The 27,380-nt window shown below is 24.9% G+C and overlaps 1 protein-coding gene across 1 annotated transcript in view; it reads left to right on the top strand.

The window, feature by feature from the left end:
- The window catches only part of LOC122847439 (casein kinase I-like), a 155,166-nt gene that overhangs the window by 115,707 nt on the left and 12,079 nt on the right, over nucleotides 1-27,380 (top strand). The window contains exons 11-12 of the transcript XR_006373366.1: nucleotides 16,565-16,678; nucleotides 21,925-22,009. The gene's annotated coding sequence lies outside the window, so the exon portion shown is untranslated. The remainder of the gene's footprint in view (nucleotides 1-16,564; nucleotides 16,679-21,924; nucleotides 22,010-27,380) is intronic.

Raw genomic sequence — 27,380 nt, 5'->3', positions numbered from 1 at the left:
AAGTCTTCACGCAGTGGTCTCAATTCAAGAATGTTGCATTTATATTTTTCATTGCAATTAGCTGGATGTTTTTTTTTTTTAATTATATTTTTAATTTCTTATTTTTGCAATTAGAACAATTACTTAACTTGTACTTATAGTTACTTGCCTTGATCGTTTAGTTGGAGGTTTTTTATTTTTTACTTATAGATACTTGTTATTGAAGGTTAAATCAAAATGCAATATCATTAAATTTATCATCATGAATCTGAATAAAGTCAATTGATTCAGTGTAGTCTGTTGTAACCAAACAAAGGTGAATTTATTCACGTGTAACGAGGCAAAATGCATTTCCATGCAAGTCCACGTATTTGGGTCTGTCATTCTTTTACAGTGCGGGATGAGTAAAGATTCTGAGCAGGAAGAACAAGTAGAAAAACGCTCGCGCGCGCACACACATCTTCGTGACCCATAGGTACTAGCAACAACAACAACAACAACAACAACAAAAATAAAATATTATAAAAAATAAAACAACAATAATAATAATAGTCATAATAATATATACAGTAGTTGTGTATAGACTGTTGAATAATTTTTCTAAGCGGTCCAAAGCTGCAGAATCTTCAATGTATTTATATACTCAAAGGACCTCTCTTTCTTCAACCCAACAAGTAAAGAATGAGCGTTAACCCGATCCGTATAGAAGATGGGAGCAAATGACAACGCGTGCTTTGCATGTCGAATACTGAATCTTTATTTTTTCCTCTTAACATTTTCTTATTTTCTACACATTTTTTTTTTTTTTTACATATTTATTTATTTTCATGTGATGATTTTTTTTTTCATTCTTTATATATTTTTTCATCAACTTCCTTCCTTTATTTGTTCTTTACCTCAGTCCAACATTTGTGAACTCAGAGGTAAATAAAGCGAAATCTGCACGTCGCATTGTTTGACTTTCCGGACGAACGTCCAGGGCGACAGTAAAGGTACCGACTTGCAAAACGACAAGACCACAAGAGACAGCCGCGGCTGATTTGCCAGAAGCTTATTTTTTACTATATGGTCACTAAGATCTTTCTTTGTGAATATATATCCACAAATTATCTTTACATCTATCTATCAACAATGTGTATAAAATTTATACTATTTATTTATAAATATATTTTAAAAAATCAAGAAAAAAAAAAAACAACAAACTCTTTGTTAAATGAAAAATATATATATATATTTATTTTATCTAATAAAGCATAATATGTCGTAAACAATTACTCTGTGGGTTTGATCAACCACTACATAAAATAATGCTTAAAGTCAACGCTTAACTATCACATTTGGGCGGACCGTTCGATCCTTACGGGCTCACGACTCTTTGCCATTATCGTGACCTGCACGACGTCACGTATTGGCTTCTACCAATGATAGTGTTTACAAGTTTCCGCGAAAGCACCTACCTATGGTGAAAACGTGGGCATTATAATATATCCACCAACCGTTGGAAAATATCTCACGTGATTTTTACTCGTGTGGCCAATTTGCGCGCACGTATTTTATATATCTATATATATATTATACACGTTGGTCAATTGCTTTTGTAATTTAACCCTTTTATAAATTAGGGATTGTCTCTATATATATATACTTTAATAAACATATTTATATAGATATCTATTTATTGAAAATAGAAGAAATGAAAAAATTAAAAATTCTTAATTCTCAAGAACATGAGTTCTCATATACTAAACAAACAAGCTCATAGTTGCTGTAACGGTGCTCAGAAGGGTAAGAGGAATTGAAAAAAAAAAAATATATAAGAGAATTTAAAAATACTTATTCAATGGTGCTTTAGCATATAGACACCCGGATGTTAAATTTCAAGAGCCAATATTGCATGTGTATTTGCGTTATGAGATAATAGATCATCAACATTCAAAAGAATATAATTTTTTATTTTTTTTCCTTTATTTTCTTTTGGCTTTTAAAATATAAATTTTAATAAATCAACGTGATTATTAATAATTATCATGTTGATAATTATTTTTTTAATATAATTAAAATTATTATTTTGCAAAAATAATTTTATTTACAATTAAATTTCAATATTAAACTAGATATAAAAACTTTTTTTAAATTAAAAAATAAACACAACAATATATTTAAAGATCATTAAAAATATTTTATAATATATACTTGTGAATATTGAATACTACAATATACCAAGTAAATTAAACTTCTCGTGGAATATTTACGAGCTCTTTGGCACTTTTATATGCTTACATAAAAAAATGTAAATATATATGAATAAACGTTACAATTCAAAGTGCCATGATGATACTGAAAAACAATAGAATAATACTATTGTTATATCTTTTGATATCTGACTTGAAATGCACTCTTTTTTTTTTTTATTTATTATACAACAAGAATGATACACCATGTACATTCGCATTTATACAATTGGATCGTTTCGAAATGGCAAACTCTCAATTATTTAAATAATCGATTGGGATTGTATTGTTGATAAAATATTCAATGTGAATATAAATATATATAAATTGATAAATATAAAAATAAAATGTGATGAAAAAAAATTTGTATACATGCAATGGCATATTACAAGTGCGTCTAAACAATTAGCTTCTGGTAAATGTTACAAACCTCCAGACAAACTCACTTATTTGTCACATGAGATTTATAGCTTCATATACATTTAGCTCTTTTGCAACAAGTATCACTGTTAACTTTTTTTATAAACTAAATGCAATCTTTTCCATACGCATGTTTTTAATAATAATAAAATTAACAAATAATTTTTTACTCATATAAATCTTATTGATTTAAATAATTTTATAATAATTTAAAAAAATAAAAATACTTTAATATTTTCATTCAATTTATTTAAATAAAAATATATATTTTAAATTTTTTCAATAGTTTAAAATAAATAAAAATAATTTTCTCTGTATTTTGAATGATTAATGATTGTATTTTTCGTACGTTGATCGTGTTACTTTAAATTTTTTAAATCGACTTTTATTTTATTTTATTTGTTGATAAGAAAACAAGACGAGTGATCACTCGAGAAGAAACAATGATACGTAGCTATTAATATTAGCCGGATTATCATGCTTTTTAACACCAAGCCTTTTTATTTTTTACAAACACACATGTATATAAATGCATATATGTCATGGACAAGATGAACCACGAGTGAGCGAGTAGAGTATAGACAAATGAAGAAGAGGAAATTCAAGAGTCGAAGACATTTTCATGGTATATTAATGTCCCTCATCATGTCCACTCTACACTGCATTACTCAATGCTAAGGGATTTACCATCTAGTGTTTCGAAAGACGCATGCCATCGTCTTATTAATATTCAGTTGATTTATTTTTACCAAAAAACAATAAAGTTGATGGTATATTTAACCGTACATAATATATTCAGAATAATATATTTTTCAACTGTTAAATATATTTATATAAAAAAAAAAACAAGTTTATCTATATTCCAAGTAAATTGTGTATATGAAAAATAGTATTTCTTTTGAGGTTTTATGTCGTTGTATTATCAGAGCAATATGTCAACAGGTGACAGCGGTGTGTAGACATCAATCACATAATAAAATACATTTCTCACTCAATTCCATATAAGCCGATTAAAATATATATATAAAATAAAATAATAAACTTTTTAAATTAATTGTTTGTTTATTTAATTTTTTTTTTTTTCATCTTAATATCTTATTTTGGATGCGTAAAAAAATATTATATATAAATATATATTGCCTCATTTTGGCTTGTGGAATTTAAATATTTATTTACAAGTGCATGTAAGCATTCAAGATCAAAATGAAGAGAGTCTTGAATGGAACTTTGTTTTATTTTTATTAGGTATATTAAAATTGTGGATAAACATTTAAAGAACGTTACAAAGATGTGCGTGGTTCGCGAGCCATCGTGAAAGGGGATGTTTTTTTATTTTTTCATTTGTATTTATTTATTTATTTATTATATATTTCATTGGATGAACGTCAGTGTGACTATATATATATACGTTAAGAGTAAAGTCGTATGTTGGAATGCAACGGGGCCGGCTCGAATTAATAGATCGCGAGACCCGGGCGAATTTATCCGCTTCGCGAGTCGGCAAGTTTAAAAGCAACGCGGGACTTCTTTGCATCTCGATCTTCTGCGACGGGACACGATGCCCCGTTTGAACATTTGTATGTATATATATAAAATTTCTGCGTTAAAATAAGTAAGAATTATATATAAATGGGAATTTGCACGACAGGAAAAATCTAACTTGTAAGTATTTTTAGACATATGAACAATTTCAAAGTTGAGGTGAATAAATGAACGACAAATTCAATGGTTTACTGTAATCAAATCATTGACTATCATCATGATCATCATGAGGCTAGACATTTTACACGAGTTATATAAAATTAATTTAAAAAAAAAACATAATAATAATTCAATCACAGTAATGAAAATTATATATAAAAAGAATGACGTGGGAAAATTGATGTTTCTTTAAATTATACCTACCCCTGACGTGTTACACCCCAGGCGAAATAAATTTATTTATATATATATTTATCTATTTAACACAGTGTTGTTCATTTGATGTTTGATGTTTTCTTGTATGTTCACTTTTCAATATTCTACACAACATAAACTTCGTGATCCTAAATTCAACTTTAACGCTCATACACTGTGTATAAATACAGATGAAAAAAATGAATATATATTTTTTTTTATTAAAGCACATATAGTATGCAATTACTAATTTAGAGGTGAGACCACAAGACCGCCAATTGCCGCCCTCTTTCTCTCGCCATTTCATATTAACATGATGTCTTCGGTATATATATTGTTGATGTTTTTATATGCTTTTATAAAATACATTATATTATTTTCTTTTTGGTTTTAATCTTCATGATTTTACCCTCTGAAATATCGTATACAAAAGAGGGTTGTTTGAGATACTAATACCGCCTCTATATGTCCCAGTTGATGTGTCTCGACAGGAGTCACTAATTACATACCTGTCTACTCGACTAGCAGTAAGTGTTTTTTTTTTTAACACAAGTCGCGTTGTAATTTTCTATCTTGTGTGTATACTATATAACGACTTGAATCACGCTAGAATCAGTTAATCCAACCAAGTATATATACAAGACAGATGAGAGATATATTTATTTTGTTAAATTATAATTTATAAAAGTAAATTAAATATTATAATTATACATAAATGTGACGTTAACATTAACAGACATCAGATTAAATAAAAAAAAAATTAAAAAAATATTCACCTTAGTTGATTCATAACTAAGCTAAATTTTATATGAAAAAAAAATAAATATTTTTAATTGAACTGGAAGATTGTCAGCAGGGTGAAAAAGAGGTTTTTTTTTGGAGATGGGGCGAGTGAGAAAAGTCCAGGGGGCGCAGAAAGTTCGAAGGTTGGAGGTGTCAGACGCCGTAGGGGGTCTATGACTAGCTGGTGCTACATCATCCACAAGGACAGGATATCCACTTGTTAGCGATGCAAGCACCAGCCACTACCTACAAATACGTTTTCAAACCACAGTGATAAATGGACTGCAACAGTCGAAATAAATTCCTACTCCGGGCGTATGCTTGATTAATGAACTGTTAAGAAAGATTTCTGTGGTTACAATTTTACACTGGCAACGTGGTCCTATCATTTTAATTTGTTTTAATATATCATTTATCAAAGAAAATAATAAAAAAAAACTTGTGCAAATGTATTTTTTTTTTTTATTCATTTTTGTTTACGTTAAATTTAATATTTATTATATTATTAATAATAAAATAAATATATATAAATAATAAAATATAAAATTTTAATAACAATTATAAATCAATTTTTTTTTTTTTTTTATTACAAAGACATTTGTTTAAACGAACTGGAATAATTGAAAATTATTTGCCAATAGAATTTTGATAGATAGAAACTGGTTAACTGGTTCATACATCATTTTTATGTGTAATTATTTATTGAGCCTTTGGCGTTGATGATTTTTTTTTTTTCTTGTATACACAAGATGTTTATTGTTATGCTACATGTTGATAATACTTTCAAGATTGTCTTCTTGCTTTCCATCCATATTTGTTTAATAGATTGTAATTTTTTGGAATGACAGTTGTCGTTTTAATTTTATAAATTACAATGTATCATTTAGTTATTTAATTTGATTAAAAATGTCATTTACTTTTTTCACTTTGTTGGCATTTTAAAATGGAACATTAACGTGGTAAAATATATATTTTTTTCCACTTATCATGTAAATTCGTTCGTTGGCTCAAATATTAGCGAGTGTGGCTTGGCTGGGTCAAGTCGACCAATAAATCCAATACACCATGGTTCTTCTTGTGTAAAAATAAAAATAAAAAAAACCAGCAGTTTTACAATTCATGAATTTATTATGAGTCTGCTGTTATATATATTTCTATCCCATTGATTTATTGTTACGTTCTCTGCCACTTTCACGAAGTAAAAAAATAAATAATAGAAAAATAAAATATTAAAAAATATAATATATTGTTTTTTTTTTTTTATTATTTTTAATATATACAATATAATAAAATACATTTTTTTTATTTTTTCAAACAACTTTAAATTATATTTATTATTTATTTATTTTTTTTTTTTTCTGAAACTTATTTCATGTTTTATATAATAATAATAATATGAAAAATAAAACACTAAATACATAATAGTAGTGCAAGTTGGTATTATTTTAAAACAAGATAGAATAAAGTCTTTTACCTCGACATTGAAATGATCGTTTATTATCGCCGGACCAGGTAGATGCCACCCCATGATTACCCTATCGGCACACGATCGAATGGCGACAAGCAACTATCGTGCCTATTATGCGATCGACACCTACCGAGACACCGCGGTAAATCATCGACTAAACGGAAGATGTGTTATTCTATATGCACATTTTATATAAACATATAAATATTCTTCTTTTTATTTATTTTTTTTTTTTTTATCTTTATAAAAATATAAATTACAAAACGATTTATCTTGCTGAATATATATTTTTTATTATTTTCAATCTAATTTTTATTAAACGACAATATTTGAGCCATTTAAATAAAATTTATGAGTCTTGTTTTGAACGAAATGTCATCATAATTTAATTTTAAACAACGTGAATGTAAAATAAATTTTTACAGAGCATATTTGCTTGTTGTTGGCACAGCGGTAAATTAGACTCTTGGACCTGACGATATTTGGTTTAGGGTATACACACAAGTCCACCTGTGAATTGTGATATATAAAAAATAAAAATTTAAAATAAAAAAATCAACAGAAGGGAAGGTTGTATGTAAAAATGAATAATATTCAAAAAATTACATGATTAAAAAAAAAAAAAGACAAATGTATGTACAACGAAAGATGGTGATATCCCGTAGTGCTGGTCAGCACTCCTGATTAAAATTACTCTTTCCCTACTCTCTCTCTCTTCCTCATGAGAGATCAAGCAAAGATCGTTGCTGATGAAATTTATATTAAATTGCCTGAGGGTTATTGTTTCAAAGGAGTCAACGGTGACTGTCCACTCATGAGATTATTAAAGATAAGAAAATCTTGGTAAATTTAGAAACATAAAAGTAGAATATGTATTATACGACCTCCCAGTGTGAAATTAATATTTTTTTTTTCTTTTAGCAAATTGAATTAAAATTATTATTATTTATTTTTTTTAATAATTAAAAAAAAAATTAATAAATTTTGTGTAAAATTTATTTTTTTAATTATTAATTTAACAAGTAGGTATTTTTTTGGAAATTAATTATCAAACAATTTTGATGATAAAATTTGGATATAATTTAGAGAAAAATCTGAATTTTCATTTAAAGAGTCTTCATTATATAAATCAATAAATGTAGTATTATTATTATTATTTTTTTTTAATAATAGGTACATATTGAAACAATAATTAGAAATACTTGTCTTAAATTTTTTTTAAATTAACATATCTTTATAACGCACTCCCTCGATTCAATACCCTATTATTATTTAACTGCATAATTAACTATTTAATTACAAACATATTGATATAATAATTTCAAAAATAAACACGACATTAATTACAATAAATTTTATAATTAAATCTATACATTGAAAATTAAAATTATACATTCAAATTGATTAAAGAATATTTTATCAAAAATTGACAGTTTTTTAAAATTAATTTCTAAAAAAAAAACTTTAAAGTTTATTATATCCAAATTTATTTATTTTTTCTATTAAAAAATAAATTTATAAATTCCTTATCATTTCGAAATTAAATATAATGTATTATACGTTTAGAGAAATTTCAAATGTTGCATCATACCTTTAGATGTTTTCAAGTGTATCAAATTAATTATGTCGTGTGAATGAGAATAACTCGACTCATCCATATTATGAAACGATTTTTATCTATCGCTTTCAAAAAAAAAAAAAAATATATCTGTACACAGGTTTATTTATATTATATATATATTTTATCTTAATGATGTGATTTCATTGATTCGGTTCTCAAATAAAAAATGTGGGATGAGTGTAAAGATATACACAAGTATTTTTTTTTTTTTTTATTAAAATTCTAAACGATATATACGCAGGCTTAGTTAATTTATGAGGATTATTACCAAACCTTTCGATAGAAATCGATTTAAATACTCGGTCACATCTTCAATATGATTTCACAATTTTATAAATTTTCGGTTTTATTTTATTTATCTATTTTTTTTTTTTCATAAATAAATATATGCAGATACAATACATTTTTTTAAAAATATTTTTACTTTATTTATATTTTTTGTGTAGTAATGCAATTAATTCACTTTGTATTAATTAACTATATGCTTAATATTCAATTCGAAATATTTCATTTTTGTTTCTTGTTTTTCGACATAATGTTTTAAATTTATTTATCTTCATATTAGCATTTATATAAAATCCATATTTTTTTTTTTTCAAATTAATAGTATTAAATAGAAAAAATTCAATACTATGTATTGATAAATCAATATTTTTTTTTTTCATTTTTACCATAATAATTACTATTATTTCATCAATATATATTGAAAAATAATATCGAGTTGTAATTTTTTATTTTTTTTATTTTTTAAATCATAAATTTAACAAGTTGTATGGTGTGATCGGCTATATCATTCAAGTCATTCTTGTTTATTTCTTTAAACTTATTTACTAATCTTGTTCCCACTATTTAATTTTTTTTTTTTTTTTGAAATATAATATTATTTTTTTTTTTTTATTTGTTGAACGACTGGGCGGATCGTAAAAACTAAGCAAACGCGCGTAAAGTTGAGAATTTATGGAGACACTACTTGGGACTCTGCGGGAATTAGAAATCGACCTCTATCTTCTTTTTAAACTGAGGGCCGTTATGATAATTCGGTGAAACTGGAATTGGAGTATTTCTATTATAAGACAACCATAGTGAGGATAAAACTATTTCATTCGAATTTCGAGATACTAAATTTTATATATAATATAATGTTTGTGTGTAATCATTGAAATAAATTTATCGCTATTTTGACCTCGTTTAATATATTAAAACAACTTCAATTATGGCGACACAAACATATTTATATTTATAAAACTACATAAATAGTGCATTAGTTAATAATAAAATATATTCAACTATCAATAAAAAACAATTGTATATATTTTATTATCAATCATTATTATCAAATTTAAATAATAGTAAATATTGATTATTTAAATGCAAATCCAGAAGTCCATGTAAGACTTTGTATTTTATTGTTTTTATTTTCTACAAATAAAAGCCTAGAAAAATTTCGATTACCAAGTAAAAATTTCATCACACAAAAGCCATTATTTTGTTGAATAAAACATTGAATTTCATTAAATTTAAATGTCTCAATTAAAAATATATATCAGTCAATTATTAAGTGCAATAAAAAGAAATTGTTTTTTTTTTCTCAAATTGTAAATTTAAATAATAAAAATATTACATATAAATAACACATTGGTGGTGAATAAAGTTGTATTTAAATAATCTTGTATATATATTTAAAAATAAATTAATAGATAATAATGTATATTAAATAATTAATATTATAATAATAAATAGTGTACAAACATATACTCAATTATCGTAGCATAGACCGTGAGAATCAACAGCAGTTATATATGACGTCATTCAAAAGCAACGTGCTTGAAAAATAATTGCAATTTTAAATATATATATATATGAAAGTATCTTGTCATTAAAAATACCAAAGTTATCATAGAAATTTTGTGTCGTTCACAACAGATATGATTATTAAATCATGATGTTTATACGTCAACCCCAGGAATATTCTATCTATCATTTTCCATAAGCTCTTTTGACCTTGGATAATATTTTTTATCAATAAAATTATTAATATATTATTTAATAAATACGTGTATTTATATATTTTTAATTCAATAAATAAATAGTATATTGATAATTTATCTAATTGAACGTGTGAAGGAACAAGGCTCAAATCAGTTGAAAATAATTTTAAAATTCAATAATATTTTTTAACATTAAATATTGATCTTTAAAAATATTAATTTATTCATTTTTTTTATGGTAAATTATACTAATAAATGTTGACAATAAAAATAAATTTGTTTTGATAAATTTACATTGCAAATTTTTGACGATACTTGTCATAATCTAAATTAATTATTAAGTACATTTAAAATTAATTTATAAATAATGATAATAATTATTTTTTAAAAAACACTCTTTAAATATATATTTAAAAAAGTAAACTTTTTTTTTTTTTCAACACAAAATTATAGGGAAATTAAAATATATAAAATAGTTATCCAATAAATAATAATAAAATTTTTTATTCGCACAAAAGGTGAGAGATCGGTTTAACGCTAAGATACATTGCGATGGATCGCGCACACGTTTGCTCGTGGATATATCGGTAATGGGACAACGAATCACTGATGGTACCTTGTGATCTTATCGCAAAATAAAATCTTGGGATCGTGCGCGATAACGTAAGATAATGTGAGATAATATTATATGACCACGTCGGTGATTCAAAAGATCCCACACCCACACTGCTATCATCAATTTTAATTTTCATAAAAATTTACTATTTATTTTTTAATTAATAACAAAATTTAATATACATATTTTTATTATACTCATTGATTATTATTTTATTTTTAAATAATATAATCTTCCGAGTATAAAATGCGCGTAAACATTTTTTTTTTTTTTCTTTTTTTTTTGTTTAGAATAAAATTTCTCAAGAATAAGTATTTAATTTTATGTCAAAAAAAATTAAATAAACACTTTGTTGATAGTTTATCGTTCATTACACCACTAAACACCTGTAAAAAAATAAAATAGGTCGCAATTAAATGTCGTATATAGAGAAAAGCTTGTAAGAAGTCTTTCAAGATGATAATTAACGACTTCACAATGTCTTGAACGCAATAATCACTGGCAAATCTTGGAAACATGTTTTATAAATGTTCAGAAAATCTGTATATCCAGTTTCAAGACATCTCTTTACGACGCAAATTCCGTAAATATTTTTCATAATTTCAACGATTACGTTATTAACACTAAAAATTGTGAGTTAAAAAAAATAAAAATAAATATAAATATATAATAAAAATGAAACATGAAAAAGAGGTAAAAAAAAGAAAAAAAAAAATTACGGTTATTATCAGAAATTCATTTTGTTGACTATATACTCTCACTTTGAGAAGTTCACATAATTTTATCATGAAACTGAGAGAGTGAAAAATCATTGACTCTAAAAGTTGATTTTAAATACACATTTAAAATACATTAAAGTTAAATTTGTGTATTAAATGCCATTTTATTTTTACTATTATAATTAATTTATTATTTATATTTATTATTGTAAATATATATTTTTATTATTGTCACAATCTTTTTTTTTATTTATTTATTTATTTTTTTATACTCTTTTATTTAATTTTAATTTTTTTTTTTTTTAATTTTATATTTCAAACGTGTCGATGAACTTTTATAATATGTTAAATAATTTTTTTATTTGTTTAATTTTTTTAAAATATAAATAAACAATAAAAAAAATATCATCAAAATACATGATATCAAATTACAATCAGTGTGTCACTATTTCGTTGACATAAAATCGCGATTTTTCATTTTATAAAAATTTTATTTTCGGTTATATATAATAATACGTTTATTTTTTTTATTATTGTTTATATATTTTTTATTTGGTTTTTTTTTTAATGGTTTTATTTACTCTTTTTTAATTTTTTTTTTTTTATATTATAATTTTTTTCTTTCTTATTTCTCAACGTGTGGTCGACGTAGAAAAGGTATAAAAGTCCAACTGATACGATCTTTTTGGTATCACAATGTTTATTGACCCAGTAATGTTGTTCCCAATGGGGGATTTAAAACTTAAACATCTCGATAGTATATTCAAATTGTGATCATTAATTGCATTTATAATTTTTTTTTTTCTTATATTTGGAAATAATAACTGGCGCCAAGTTGCATTTTATCACGTGGGAAGTAGTAGTGGTCCTTACCACTCAGACAATCAATAAAAAAACAAAATAGAAATTACATACAAAATATATTTCTTTTATTATTTTAATTATGAAAAAATTGTACTCAATATTTATCATTAAAAAAAATATATATATATTATAAATATAAATCAAATTTATAATTGAAATAATTAATAAAAAAAATATATATATTAATTAGTCACTTGAAGTTATTGCAAATGATTTGCAAAAATTTTTATATATTCAATGAATTGCATAAAATAAATTATACTTTCCGACAGTTTGATAAATTCTATATTTGTATGTTATTATATATATTTCCGTAATAATTGCTCATACATGTGAGAACTTGAATATGAAAAATAAAAAAAAAAAAAAGAAGAAGAAATTTAAAAAATTATTTTAATATTATACTTTGATAATAAAAGGTATATGAACGAGAAAATAATTGATACTCATTGAGTATAAATAAACCTACGTAATGTGTACAAACGTGATTAATAAGTCATTTATTAATATAAATGGATCTACACTTTACGAATGATTTCATGATGAATTGAATGCATTTAACGGTGCCTGAACGCCCGGCGGGTGTGAAGAGTCAACGTCAATTTACTCTTTTAAATGTGTGGATTCTCTATACCAACATGTCCTGCTGCGAACATAAATATTTCATCCCTTTTTATATTTAAAAAAAAATTATAACAAAAGCAAAAAAAAAAACAGCAAAAATAAATTAAACACAAATGTTTATAATTTAAAAAATAAAAATATACTAATTGACGCTTGTAATGAAGATATCTGTTTTTTTTTTTTTTTTTTTTTCGCTAAGAAAATTATAATTGAATGTATACACTCACTGATTATATAATAAATCATCAAAAGATGATATCGGAATTGTTCATCTCATATTAAAATTATTATTCTGTCTACGTAAATATAAATGAATAAATATATATACTAATTAGTTGAGAAAATATTACAAAACAAGATAATTAAAATTTCTATGCTCAATTGGTTTTTATCATATATGCATCATAAAGTTCCGTTTGAACTTAACATCTGTCAACAATATTTTTATAGTAGTTTTATTTAGCCCAGAAATATAATTTTTGCAACATTGAAAAAATTTTTAAAATTATAGTAGACACTTGTTGATTGAAGAAAAATAAATATTTAATTAATTAAAATAATAAAAAAATAAATACATTTATATTTTGTTGACACTGTAGTGATAACGACAAACTTTCTATATAGCAACATCTTAACAAACAAAAGTGCCAAAGTGAAAATAATATTTTCACTTTATTTGTACTTTTTGTTAAAAAAGAAATAAATATCATATACATAATTTGCAACTATTTTTTATAGCCTGTCATAAAAAAAATCATCACGTAACAGTGTCTTGAAAAGAATTTAAAAAAAAAGACAAATATAAATACTATAATTATTGTTTAATTATTAAATATATTCAAAAGAAAGTTTTTAAAAAAAAAAAAATGAGAACAACAAAAATTATATCTTAATTATATATTTATATTTGTTTTTCCGTATTTATATATATTTTAATACATTAATATGTTGTGGTAAATAAAATAAAATAAAATAATGGATCATGAAGATCGTAAAGTTTGTGAGGGACGCAAATGAGTCGTTAAAAACCAGACGAGCAACCCCGCTGACTCGTGTGTGCCACAGACTCTTTAAATTGAGGTTCAACAAAAATCTGTTAAATGAGGTCTTCCGGGGATTCCCACGATAAGAGTACATAAAAAATCACAAATAAAAATAAATATAAATTTTATTTTATATTATAAATTTACTTTTTTTTTTTTTTGCAAATTTTATTTTCAAACAAAAAAATATTCATAAAATGTAATAATGATTTAGTTGTATATGCATTTGCAGTACTTTCTTGCCCCTTTATATATACAAAATATAAACTGTATTATACATATTAAGTACAACCTTTATAATTTAAGTGTAGCTTTATAAATTCATTCCATTCTCACTTGGCGTGTGATCGTCATGTGTGGTCCAAGACATAAACAGATTAGCACGATCAATCTGCCCTGATCTTAGTCCCATCTTAATGCCCTCATTTTTTCCCCTCTCTCTCTCTCATTATATTTTTTATTTTTATCTCCCACTCACCCCCCAGTTTCATTCACTCTATCACACGCCCCTCAACAACAATATCATTTTTATTTATTTATTTTTATATTATTTATTTTTATACTTGAACAAAATGCTAATAGCTAGTTTGCAGATATTATATATATACATAGAAAATATTTAAATATCGTAATTGACTGGATAAAATGTGTGAGGGAAGTAATATCTCTATTAATAATGTAAATGCTGGGCACCTGGTATAAAATCGTGCATCAAACTCACACGACCATTAAGAGGCGCAAATACTAATTTTTTATTTTTTATATTTTATCCCTCTTTATGTATATATGTACTAACTCCTTATTTTTTTTCTCATCATCACCACCACCACCAACATGAACCATTATTATTTTTTTTTTTTTTTCTACCATCATTGCTTATCCACAACAATCTTGATTTTGCAGATCGAAATAAACCCGCCCCTAAAATCTCGTCTTATGAACTGGAACAAATTTCCTGGATCACGCAAATCGACCGTTAATATTATTTTTTTTTTTTTCGTCCATATATATTCTTTATAAATTAAAAAAAAAAAAAATATAAATTTTTGTTTTTTACACGTCCATTGTGATATTAATTTTAAAAAAATTAAATAAATATATAATTCAAATTATTGAATACAAATTGTATGATTATTTTATTATTAAGGATGTATTGTGTAAAAAGTCATATTGAAGAATATAAAATTTGTGGTATATAGTATAGTGATTGATAGCCTTATGAATCTATGAAAGTGGCTCAAGTCATAAATAATTTATTTAATTGTAAAAAAAAAAAAGAATAAAAATAAATACTAGTAATGTGTGTAAATATTAATAAAAATTAAAAAAATTCAAGTTCTTATACTTGATAATAAAATTGCATTAGCAAGGTAATGGATGAGAGTAGGATATGTGGTAGCTCATTCAGTGTTGAATAGGAAGTGTCACCTCTCTTGGTTTCAAGTGCATATTTCTTTCGTCTTTCTTCGCAACTTTGCATCTTTTTTTTCATTATTTTATTTTTCATTTTTTACTCTGGTCATTTTTTATTTTTATACATATACATACACACACATGTGCAATTTTTATTTATATATTTTTTTTATTTTTTCAAATTGTGCAGAATAGCAGAACTTCCACTGTTGAAGGCTCTCTATCTTGCTCCAAGACGACGCCTCGTGCTTATCCATTAAGAGGGTATTTCACGGCACGTCACGTTTATGCTGACCACGTGACTTTTTCATGACACTATGGTCAACTTTAGTCGGCACCATTGCCAAAAGGTCATGACTCATGTAATTCATTTCTAGCATTGAATGAAAAATATAATAATATTGTTCTTATGATCGATTTTTTTATTTATATTTTATTTATCAGTAAATTCAACTTGACGCATTATTTTTATATTTTTCATTTAAACATTAAAACACATTATTATTTTTTGTTTTATAAATATATATTTATAATTTTATATCATTTACCTTTTGTAAGTCTGATATATTCACAGAGTAGATCATTAATTTCAATTATATTTATTTCAAGTTAAATTCAAATAGTCATGTACAGTGTAAATACAGACATGAAAAATATATAATCTTAACATTTGATGTGTTTAATTTTTATGTATATATTTTAATTTTTTATATATACAATATACTTTTAACAAAATATGCATGCATAATTTTAAATGAAAAAAATAAATATTAGAAGTTTATATTTCTCACGAGGCTTTGGACCCTTTAGATGAAGAACGATGTAACGATTAATAATTGTAGCGTTTACGTTTGCTCCTGAAGATTTTTTCATTGGTTATTTTTTTTTTTTTCTTTCAGGCAGAGTATAGACCGAATTGCGGCAATCAATGACACGCAATCCAATTGCAGCAATTAGTTACTCCACTACGTGACTATACATGGCGCTCGGATTACCTTATTTCGCAAAACCAGGTATTTATATTTTTAATATTTAAAAAAAAAAAAAGAAATTAGTGGTTGAAAAAAAAAATATATAATAATATCTATTGTATTATTTATATCTTATTGATTTTTATCTAAAATAAATTATATATATTATATTGGTGCAAAATAATTTGTGCATGCACAAAAGATGATTGAGAATATATGTAATGCCGGTGAAGATGAAAGTGTTAAAAAATATTTGCCAGTTAGTTTTGACTGTGGATCAAAATTCGTTCCAATTTTACATGATGACATAGCAAACATACAGTCAATTCTTTTTTATTTTCTCTCTCCCTTTTAATCGTCATCATCATCATCATCATTTCAGTTCAAATATATAACATCAGCATATATATCTATTCTATTTTCACGTCAAAATATATATGCTTCCAATTCTCAAATGAATGAAAAATTTATACTTAAAAGTCGGTATACCGCTTTGAAAAGAACTTGTGAAATGACTATTGAATTATGAACCACATAATATAAAAAATCCCAAATATATTTTGTCCAACTGATTATATTTTTTTCTTTGAACTCAAAATGTTTATCATTTTGTAATTGACATATATATCTAAATTCTTGGAAAGCCAACATGTCGACACCTGTTAAAATATATACCTGATGATGCTATAGACAACAGCAATAATTAGATGTCTGACTTGTACATATATTTAATGAAATATAGTTATCATAATTCATTTGTATATACTAATAGTTTATTTCATAATATTTCATAGTAAATAAATCAATAAATAATTATAAAAGGGTTAAAAAAAATCCTTTTTTTTTTTTTAAATTTAAATATGTTTAATGTATTTAATATTATTATTTATTTATGAAATGAAACTATAAGTCTTTACAGCTATTTAAAATATAATAAATAAATTTACAGTGAATGTGGTTAATTAAAGTCGTCTTGAGCAACCCCTTCATTAATTCGCGAGAACTATGAGGCAATGAGAAAATTTCACAACGGGGGTTTTTATACACGACGGGTGTATATAAAGTCCCGTATGAAAAATTTTAAATAGAAATATGTACCCCCATTGAACATATAGACTCTATGTGTTGAAGAGAAAATAACGCGATAAAACATTATGTCTTTTTGCGTCATCGAGCGTTCTTCTCACCGCAGGTGGTGAAAACTTGATTATTTTTTTATACAAATGGTGTATATTATACGATATTTTTTTAATTCTGATAACTCGGTGGTAAGATATTGTTTAAAAAAATATATTATTAATCAAAGTAAATATTTATATAAACTTGTATTAATTTTTTTGAATTGATGGGTTGGTTTTTATGTTGCACAAATTTTCTCTGAATTTTTTTGCAATAGAAAAAGTCTTGTTTAAAAAATTTTTAATATAAATTGTTTTTTAATTTTTTTTTATCTACATATCTGAATAATATATTGATAAAAATATAAAAATAATAATATAAAAAAAATTGAGAATTAGAAGGCCGACGAAAACTGTAAAACATGACATCTAGATTCCCCTCAGGTGGTCCAACATAAAAAAAAAAAATACAGTCACTGTCTACACAGTGTGCGATACCATTTTATTTATTCTATTTTTTATTTATTATTTATTATATTATATCCATCGTTTTTCTTTCTATGCTGAGAGTTAAATTCAAGGAGAATACGCGATTTGATCTGTGTTGAACCAGGGTATATCTGTTCCCTGCTGAGAAGTCACCAACAACTTCAGCATATATATCCAGAATATGGAAGAAACCCGTTGATTTTTTTTTTTTTTTAAATTTTTTATCCCTTTTATTTTTATATTTATTATTATTTTTTATAAATAATAATAATAAAAAAATTGTATATTTTAAGTACAAGATATATTTGAGAATGAAATTATTATTTTTATTATTTTCTTGTGAATTAAATTTCTTTTTTTTGCGTGCATATTATAGACTTGATGGTGATCAAAGTAACAAGAATTATTGTGAATAAAAAGCTTGGAGAAATACATAGTACATTTATAGTGAATCTAGTGGTATAGAGGTGGAGGCTTGAGTTTATATCAAAACTGAGTTACGCCCATTTAGTCCCCCACTTGCAATATTTCTCTATATACATTTCTAATTTTTTTTTTTTTTTTTATTTTCATTTAATTCACGACCTACGAACTATGACCCTTGCGTATAAACACATACGCGTAAATTGTATATATACACTCAATCTAGCCAATAACAATTCTCATTTTTTTTTTACTTTTTATACACCCCCATTTTTTAAATTAAAGAAAATATAATATTCTCTTGTTTGCAACCACTTGTTGTGTTTCTCATGACTTTATTACTTTCAACAAATTATCACTGAATAATAATCTTGATTTTTAATATTTTTTAAATATAAATTTAATTATTATTTAATAAATATCAAAGTATATATTTCAACAGATTAAATTATTAATTTTGTTTTTTTTTTTCATTTCGTTATATCAATAAAAATTATATTTTACTTTTATTTATAATTGTATCATAAATTTTTATTTATTTTATTTAATTATTTATTTATCTTTATGAAAAAAAATATGTATATTATATGAATGTAGCAGTTTTAAATTTTAAGTCGTTAAAATTTCGCGTTGGTAAAATGAATTATCGTTTATATAAATACATATACAACAAGAAAATTTGCATTCACAGCAGTCGACATGTCCCTCACTCATATTCAGCCCCACTTTACACCTATGTATATATATTTTTTATTTATCATTTTTTAAACTTACTAATAATCTATCCGTTATTATTTGTTAAATCCCCGTCGTTTTATGTCGGAAAATTAGCAAGGGGGTCGTGCTCAATGCCATCATCACTTAGACCCAAAGATTCATTCAAATTTTGTTATTTTCATCTCATTATCATTGTTTTATTTATTTTTTAAACTGCTTTATTTTAATTTTTTTTTTTCCATTATTTACATATTAAACTAAAAAATAAAAGCTTTTTTTTTCGCTACTTTATTTTTATCTCAAGATATTTTTTTTTGTTTCGTAAAATTTTTTAAAAGACACCTTTTTTTTTTTAGCATTCCTTAGCACATTTAACGCGCGCATTACTCGATATTATTAAATACGAAATATTAATATTTTTTTTTATTTAAAAAAATTAAATTTTAACAGTATATTATAAATACATAATTTTGCAAGTAAAATAATAAATTTTTATGTTAATAAATAATAATGTATCAAGAGGATAAAAAAAAAAAGGTACAAATTGAAATCAGATGATATTAAGTTGAAGAATATTTAAGCAAGTATAAAATATATTAAATGAGTATAAAAAAAATGAATATATATAAAATGAAAAATATATAAAAATATCGTAAAACGAATGATTATATCGATGATACACCTCTTACGCATGAGGTGTCATTCCAACAAATGGTGAGATAGTATTATAACGACAATTTTCAACGTTGGTGGTCTGTATATGTAATGCCTTAGTTTCTATGCAAACTTAAAATGCGCATTCATATATTAAACATAATCGAGGATTAACATGGGAATGGCTTGGTAAACCTGTCTCTTTGAAAAGTAACTACAAAAAGGCGTTCGAGGGACAAAATCTTGAATTCTTCATATAATAATAAACCTTTTCATATACATACTTAATACAAGTAAATATATTTTTATTTATTATTTATTTTTTTTTTATTTTAAAAAATATATATTTATTTTCCGTATATATATTTTTGTTGAATAACAAGACACCAAGATATTCTTGACATCGATCATCTGATACTTTTATTATTTTTTTTTTTTTTTTTATAAATTCAAATGGAATGTTTAGGATGGTACGTGCGGACGACATCTACCAATGATTTACATGAAACAAGTCAAATTGCAAAAGTTGAAATGAAATGTAAATTGATGGAAAAAATAAATAGAAAAAAAATTTTATATAGACAAACGACCATCACGTAACAATATGGCGTCATGGAATATCAAGAAATCGCATACAGCAGTTTAGACTTACTGATTGCTCGCACTGAACGCCTTCATCGTCAATATACCGTATATATATATTATTTGATAAAATTGCATTATATCTCATCCAGGTTTTTTTATATCATTTTATTTTATTTTTTTCGTTACAATCCGACTGGTTTAAATTGATGGTCCTCACAGTGCAGTGTCATTCATAGCTACAATCGATCACGTAGTTGAATAAAATATTATTCTCATCGATTCAGAAGATTCACTAACACTTCACTTCACAGTTAAGTGTCCAATCTTAAAATTTAGAACGCGCCAAACACACGTCATATATAAAATATAAATTCCTATAGGTGAGGCCAATCAACATCATGTTCATAGATTTTCAAAATCATTTTCAATAGTACATTCAACAGATATAAATCTTTATAAAAAATATTAAATATATTTTTTTATTTTCATTTACCTTTAAGCCATTATATTATCAACAAATTGACTATACATAAAATAAAAATAATAATAATATATAAAAATGAAATAAACATGATACTTGTTTATTTTCTTTTTTTTTATTTTTTAAATTTTTTCAACACAAATGACAAGATATTGAATTGATTTTGTATATGAAAACTGTTTCATCGTAACCTCTTTAATAAATAGCTTGCAAATTTGCAATATTCGCAATGTTACCTCGTTCCCAGAAGCATTACCTTCATGGCATCTTCGGCAACTTGTGGCCGATCATGGATAAGATAACAAACTTTATACATGATATTAACATATGCATGTATTTATTTTGAATGCAACACCTACATACAGAAGCAACTGCGACAGTTATTAGTCAAGATTAGCCTTCTGGATATTCACAAATGCCTATATATTTTGACAAGGATCATCTTCAAATTAATCGACATACATTTGTTCTCTCAGCTGGATTACAATTTGTCTGTATTAACATGCATTTATTTAGCTGCATATGTTTATATATACTGTTAAGATATTACAAGTATCAGTTTAAAAAAATATCATCGTGCAAAGTGGTATATTATTATTTTGTATTTTACATTTTACCATGTATGGATAATCAAAATCATTCAAGTACAGTAGCTATATGATAAAATTGAAAATTGACTTTGGATTGTGACATAATCAGAAATATATATTTTAAATAAAATTTAATTTACTATTTTTATTTATTTTATGACAACTTTCAAGTTCCATATTATTAAATTGAATTAATAATTAATATTATATTTTGTTTAAATTTTTTTACAGATTGTCATGAGCTGTAGACTGAATTCTTCATCATGAAAATCATCAGAGTCTAGGGCTTTGTTAAGAGTCTTCACTCAGAGTCAAGGTAAGACTAATTTGCCATTTTATTAATATCATTTTGTACCATTTATATTGTTGTTTAATGCATTAAAATTTTCAACAATTAATGACCAACACAACACGCGACAATAAATAAATTTTAGCAATAATTGATCAAGAAATTAACAGGTCAAAATGATATTTTATTTTCTTAAAAAATATCTAATAAAAATATATATAAATGCGTATATAATATTAAGATATGCTTGTTGGCTAATTAATTTATATGATTTGTTGAAGATAAATATTTTAATATTGTGATGAGGTATGTGACAGGCATGAAGGATCCTGTTATCCTGGCATATAACGGAGTCGACGATTAACAGCAAGTCTCTAGTTTTTCTTTGAGGACAAAATTATCAAACGATAAATGTACCTTGTTTATATACCAAGATTGTTTATATATTTATTTTTTATTTTTTAATTTTTATTACGTATATTTTTTTCTATATATATATCGCTATATTATAAGAATAAAAGACCACCCCTGTTGTGCTTGGTACACTCATCAAGCAAGACTTCAAATGTCCAGTGCTTCATAATATTCGCGCATATAACATATTCTAAGTTACGAGCAAGGTGTCGCACACCCATCGTATATCTCATTCTCGGTCCTTTACATCAATAACCAGAAAGACATTTTTGTAATATGCAAAAAAAGAAAATATTATATAAATGAAAGAGAAAAAAATTACAGAAGAAAGTAACATGTAAATAAATAACTACCATTGAAAATTTTTACGTATAATTGAGAAATGTCAAAGTCATGTCAAGTATATATTTTATTTTTTTTTTTTTTTAGTGCAATTTGTTTCTTGGAATATGCATTTCTTTGTTGCTATCGCAAATAAGCAAGAAGAAAAAAAAAATTTTTTAAATTACATATAGATAAAAGAAAAAAAAAAATATTTAAATGTTTTTTTTTTTTATTTTTTAAAAAATCTATAATCATTTGTATGGATGATTTTTATATATAAATTTATTTTATTTTTTATTCTATATTTTTTATTTAAAATTTGAAAAAAAAAGATTTATATATACACAACGATTATAAAGAGGATAAAAATCTGTACTTTTTACTCTGAAGATGCATGAAAGAGACAACAGACAACACATACCGTGGGACTGAAAAATAGTAAGGTGCCTGATAGTAACAGTCAACACACAGCAAGGGACTTTTTATCGTGACCATTTTATCCACTGCCCACGCATCGATGTTGAAGGGCGTCACACAAGTATTATTTTTTATTTTTATTTTTTATTAAAAAAGAGAATGAGTTAAACAAAGACAAAATATTAAAACAACTAGTATCGAAGAGATGCACTGAAAGTTCCAAGCAAGCAAACAAAATGAAAAAAAAAAATGAATGAAAAAAAAAAAAGTAGTGAAGAAGCGATTCTCAACGAACGCCCGCGGCCAGATCCGATATCACCGGAAGGCTGTTGGTTACCACTCCTGTACGTCATTTGTCTCCGATTTCTTTACATCGGTATCTTGCATATATATACCTGTACACACTCACATGCAAAAAAACTTTGAACTGATCTGCAACGTACCTGGTGGTATCAGCCACCACTGGAGCAGTCATTTTAAAATTACAAAAGTCCAATCAATTGCAAAAGACAAAATTATAAATAAATTTTTATAAAATTTAAGGAATTTTTTGAAAAAAAATATATGCTTTTTTAAATTTAAAAAAAAATATACAACTAAAATGTCGATAGAATAAATAGATGGTAGTTCAAAACAACGACTAGGGTTACAACACATAGTGTGCAATTCAGAGACCACCCACGGATTGAATCGATCAGCAACTGATACCTTCTTATACAAGACAACTTTAACAGAGAATAATATATATATAAAAAAAAAAAAGAAAGCATATATGTACGCGTGTATGTATATATAGACAAAGTGATAAAAAATAAAGTAAGATTTACAGGTGTATGCACCTCTTTGCTTATACTTGCTCAATTCACGATAACAGGATTCGGGCAACGTTTCGCGGGTACTTTAATGTCGATCTTATCCATGGGGTGAATTATTGTTCGAACAGCAACCGCGTTTATACGAAAACAAATCGCTTGGTCTCTTCTTAGCCCCTCACTTGAACATTTCTTCTTTATTTATTTATTTATTTTTTTGTTTTTTTTATTTTCATGTATTTCTCTTTTTTATTTTATTTTTTTTGTTCATCGTTTGTAAGAGGACACCAATGTGAGTCTTTCAAGTAAATCGATACGAATATATGCTACTGTATCTTTAAATGTCACATAAGATTTTTCGAAATGTTATCGATTTTTTTTCGTGCAATTTAAACATTTTTTTTTTTTTTTTCATTTAAAAAAAATAAAAGATAAAAAAATAAAATAATAATATATACAGCAATAAATGTACAAAAATTAAGGCTAAATCGATGTTTAAAACATAAAAATAATCGCATGCTGTGAATTACAGGTGGAATAAAATAAAAAAAAGAAAAAAAAAAAGATAAGAAAATTTTATATTTATCTTAATTTTTTTTTTTATTTTTTGATTTATAAAAGAAAAAAAAAAAAATAATAATATTATTCATATCCTATATCGTCATTTCAATTATAGTACCTCTTTCGTATTTCCAAATGGCGGGCAATTAGAAACGATGGTAATGAAAGTGCCATTATGTACGCGTATTTTGAATCCATAAACGATAAAAAATCATTTTTATTGTCCCGGTTATATATATATACGCAACAGTATCACTTTAAATTCAGGTCTCTCCCTCTTTTTTTTTTGGTTTTTTTTATTTTTAAACTTACCTCAACAAGCCAGCCAGTATTCGCAATACTGATCAAGTCTATACATTTGATGTTGTTTTTAAATGATAACCCCCTTTGCTTATGCGACGACAATTTGGCCCCCTGCTAAGTGCCTAGTTATTAATTAAACATAATTGCAAATATTTATGATATCGTTTGGACAACAAAACTCTACATCAAATGAAAATACAATTAAATATCATTTATTTATTATTAAACGTTGAATCATTATAAATATTACAATTGTTTAAAAAATACTTAATTTAACAAATTTAATTGAAAAAAAAAAAAAAATTTTTATACTTCAATTATAAAATGATAAAAAAATATATTCAAATTGAAATTAATAAAATTGTCATTTATATACTAAAAAAAATAATCTAAATAATTATTTAATTAAACTAATTAAATTTAAATATTATTAAAAATTATATAAACTTGTTATAAATAATAATTTATTATGCAAATTCAATTTCAGTACTTCCGGCAAGTTGCCAGGCAAGTTTATCAACCGGAAATTTATTATTCTTATCAAATAAAACTTCAGTAGTTGAAGAACCTTGAAAAGCATCATTTTGAATACTGGTAATGTCATTTTTTTTTAAATCCAATTGCATTGTAGTTAATCCATCAAATGTATTTGCATTAATAGTATTCAATTTATTATTATTAATTATTAAATATAATATAAATGAATTTGAAAATGAATTTGGTTGAATATCAGTAATTGAATTTCGACTCAGGTCAAGTGTCCACATGTGAGTTCCATCAAACATCTGAGGTTTAATTGTTGTTAAATTATTACCCACAAGATGAAGTTCAACAAGTGCAAGTTGTTTATTAATAGCTTTTGATTCAATTCTATGTATTCTATTCCAAGATATATTTAATCTACTCAATGCATTAAAATTTTTAAATACATCATATGGAATTGTTGTCAATTGATTTCTTGCAATATTCAATGAATATAAATTTTTTAAATTTATAAATACATCTTGCTCAAGATATACTAAATTATTTGAGCTTAAATCTAAACGTACAAGTTTCGTAAGATTAAATAATATATCTTTTGATAATGAGCTTAATTTATTATCAGCAATATTTAAAAATTCAAGATTTTTTAAACCATTAAATACTCCTTTTTCAAGTATTTCAATTTTATTTGATCCTAAATTTAATAACCAAAGATCATGAAATTTATCAAACATATTTATTGGAATATCGGCTAATAAATTTTTATCTAAACTTAGTGTCTTTAATTTATGAAGACCTTGTAGACTTTTAAGTGAATGACCAGTTAATTTTACATCAGATAATCTTAATGAACCAATTGCTTTAAATTCTTTAAATGATTCTGATGTGAAAGGTGATACTGTACTATTAATCACTTCAAAATATTTAATTTTTTTACAAACACCACAATTACCATCAAACAATGAATTTTGTATTCTACTTTTTAAAATTTGCACATTCATGTTTGTACCTTTATACTGCATTAGTGAACCTAATATTGTTAGTTGATCAGCCGAACGTATTTTAACTGCATTACTTTGTAAATTTGTTACTGGAAAAAATGCACGTTCAATTTTTGACATAAGTTTTCTTTGAAACTTGTAAAAATCTAGTCTTTGATTGCTATCAAATTCTCCTAATTGTATATTTAATAAACCAATTGGAATTTCTTCGAAATTTGGATATTTTAGATCAAAATATGGTGCTTCTTTTCGCATACTTTTATAAATTGACATATATAATTCTGATTTTGCACTCATTTCATCAGCATCAAATGATGAATAATCAAGATAACAAAATGACAATGAAATTGTTGATAAAAATACTAATAAATATTTTATAAACATTTTGTTATTGTTTATTTTTAAACACCACAAAAAAAAAAACTTGTATTATTTGCACAGAGTTAAATTCGATGTAGAGCCTAGATGACTGTCTATGTGACTGAATAAAAACTGGAGGAAAAAAAAGAAATTTCATCGTGATTTTCATTTTACAAAAAAAAAAAAAAAACACATGGTAAAACGAAATTTCACGATGATATCCGATGTGCACAATGATCCCTTAACGCATCCGTCATTCAAATATTTTTAACGAAAAAAACGGCGTGTCGATTTTTATTATTTTTTTTCTATTGTAAGTATTAGAAACATGAGGAAGTTAAAAGACACCGAACAGATGTATTTGACACCACCCACTGTGAATACATCTTTCAAGATTTTATATATTTTTTTTTCTATTTTTTTTTTTTTTTTTTATCCTCAATCTTTCTACAGTCCTTCGTCTTCGTAACCTTACGTGAATAATTATCATCTGCAGTATATTTGTCCATCCCTCAGTTATCCTTGAAAAAAAAAAAAAAAAATTAAATAAAATAAAATAACAAATACATTGTTGAACGATAATATTTCAGTCACATATATGTTCAAAGTCAAGTAACAACGTAGACCGATATTATTTAGGGTCATGAGGTCATATTCACTTAACCCTCAGCACTTTTGTTGGCCACTAAAATGCCACCATGCGTACTTATATAAACCTTTATT

The sequence above is a fragment of the Aphidius gifuensis genome, linkage group LG1 (assembly GCF_014905175.1).
Source record: "Aphidius gifuensis isolate YNYX2018 linkage group LG1, ASM1490517v1, whole genome shotgun sequence".
Classification (NCBI taxonomy): domain Eukaryota; kingdom Metazoa; phylum Arthropoda; class Insecta; order Hymenoptera; family Braconidae; genus Aphidius; species Aphidius gifuensis.
Note: the sequence above shows the minus strand (reverse complement) of the source record. Positions and strands in the feature narration are given on the sequence as shown.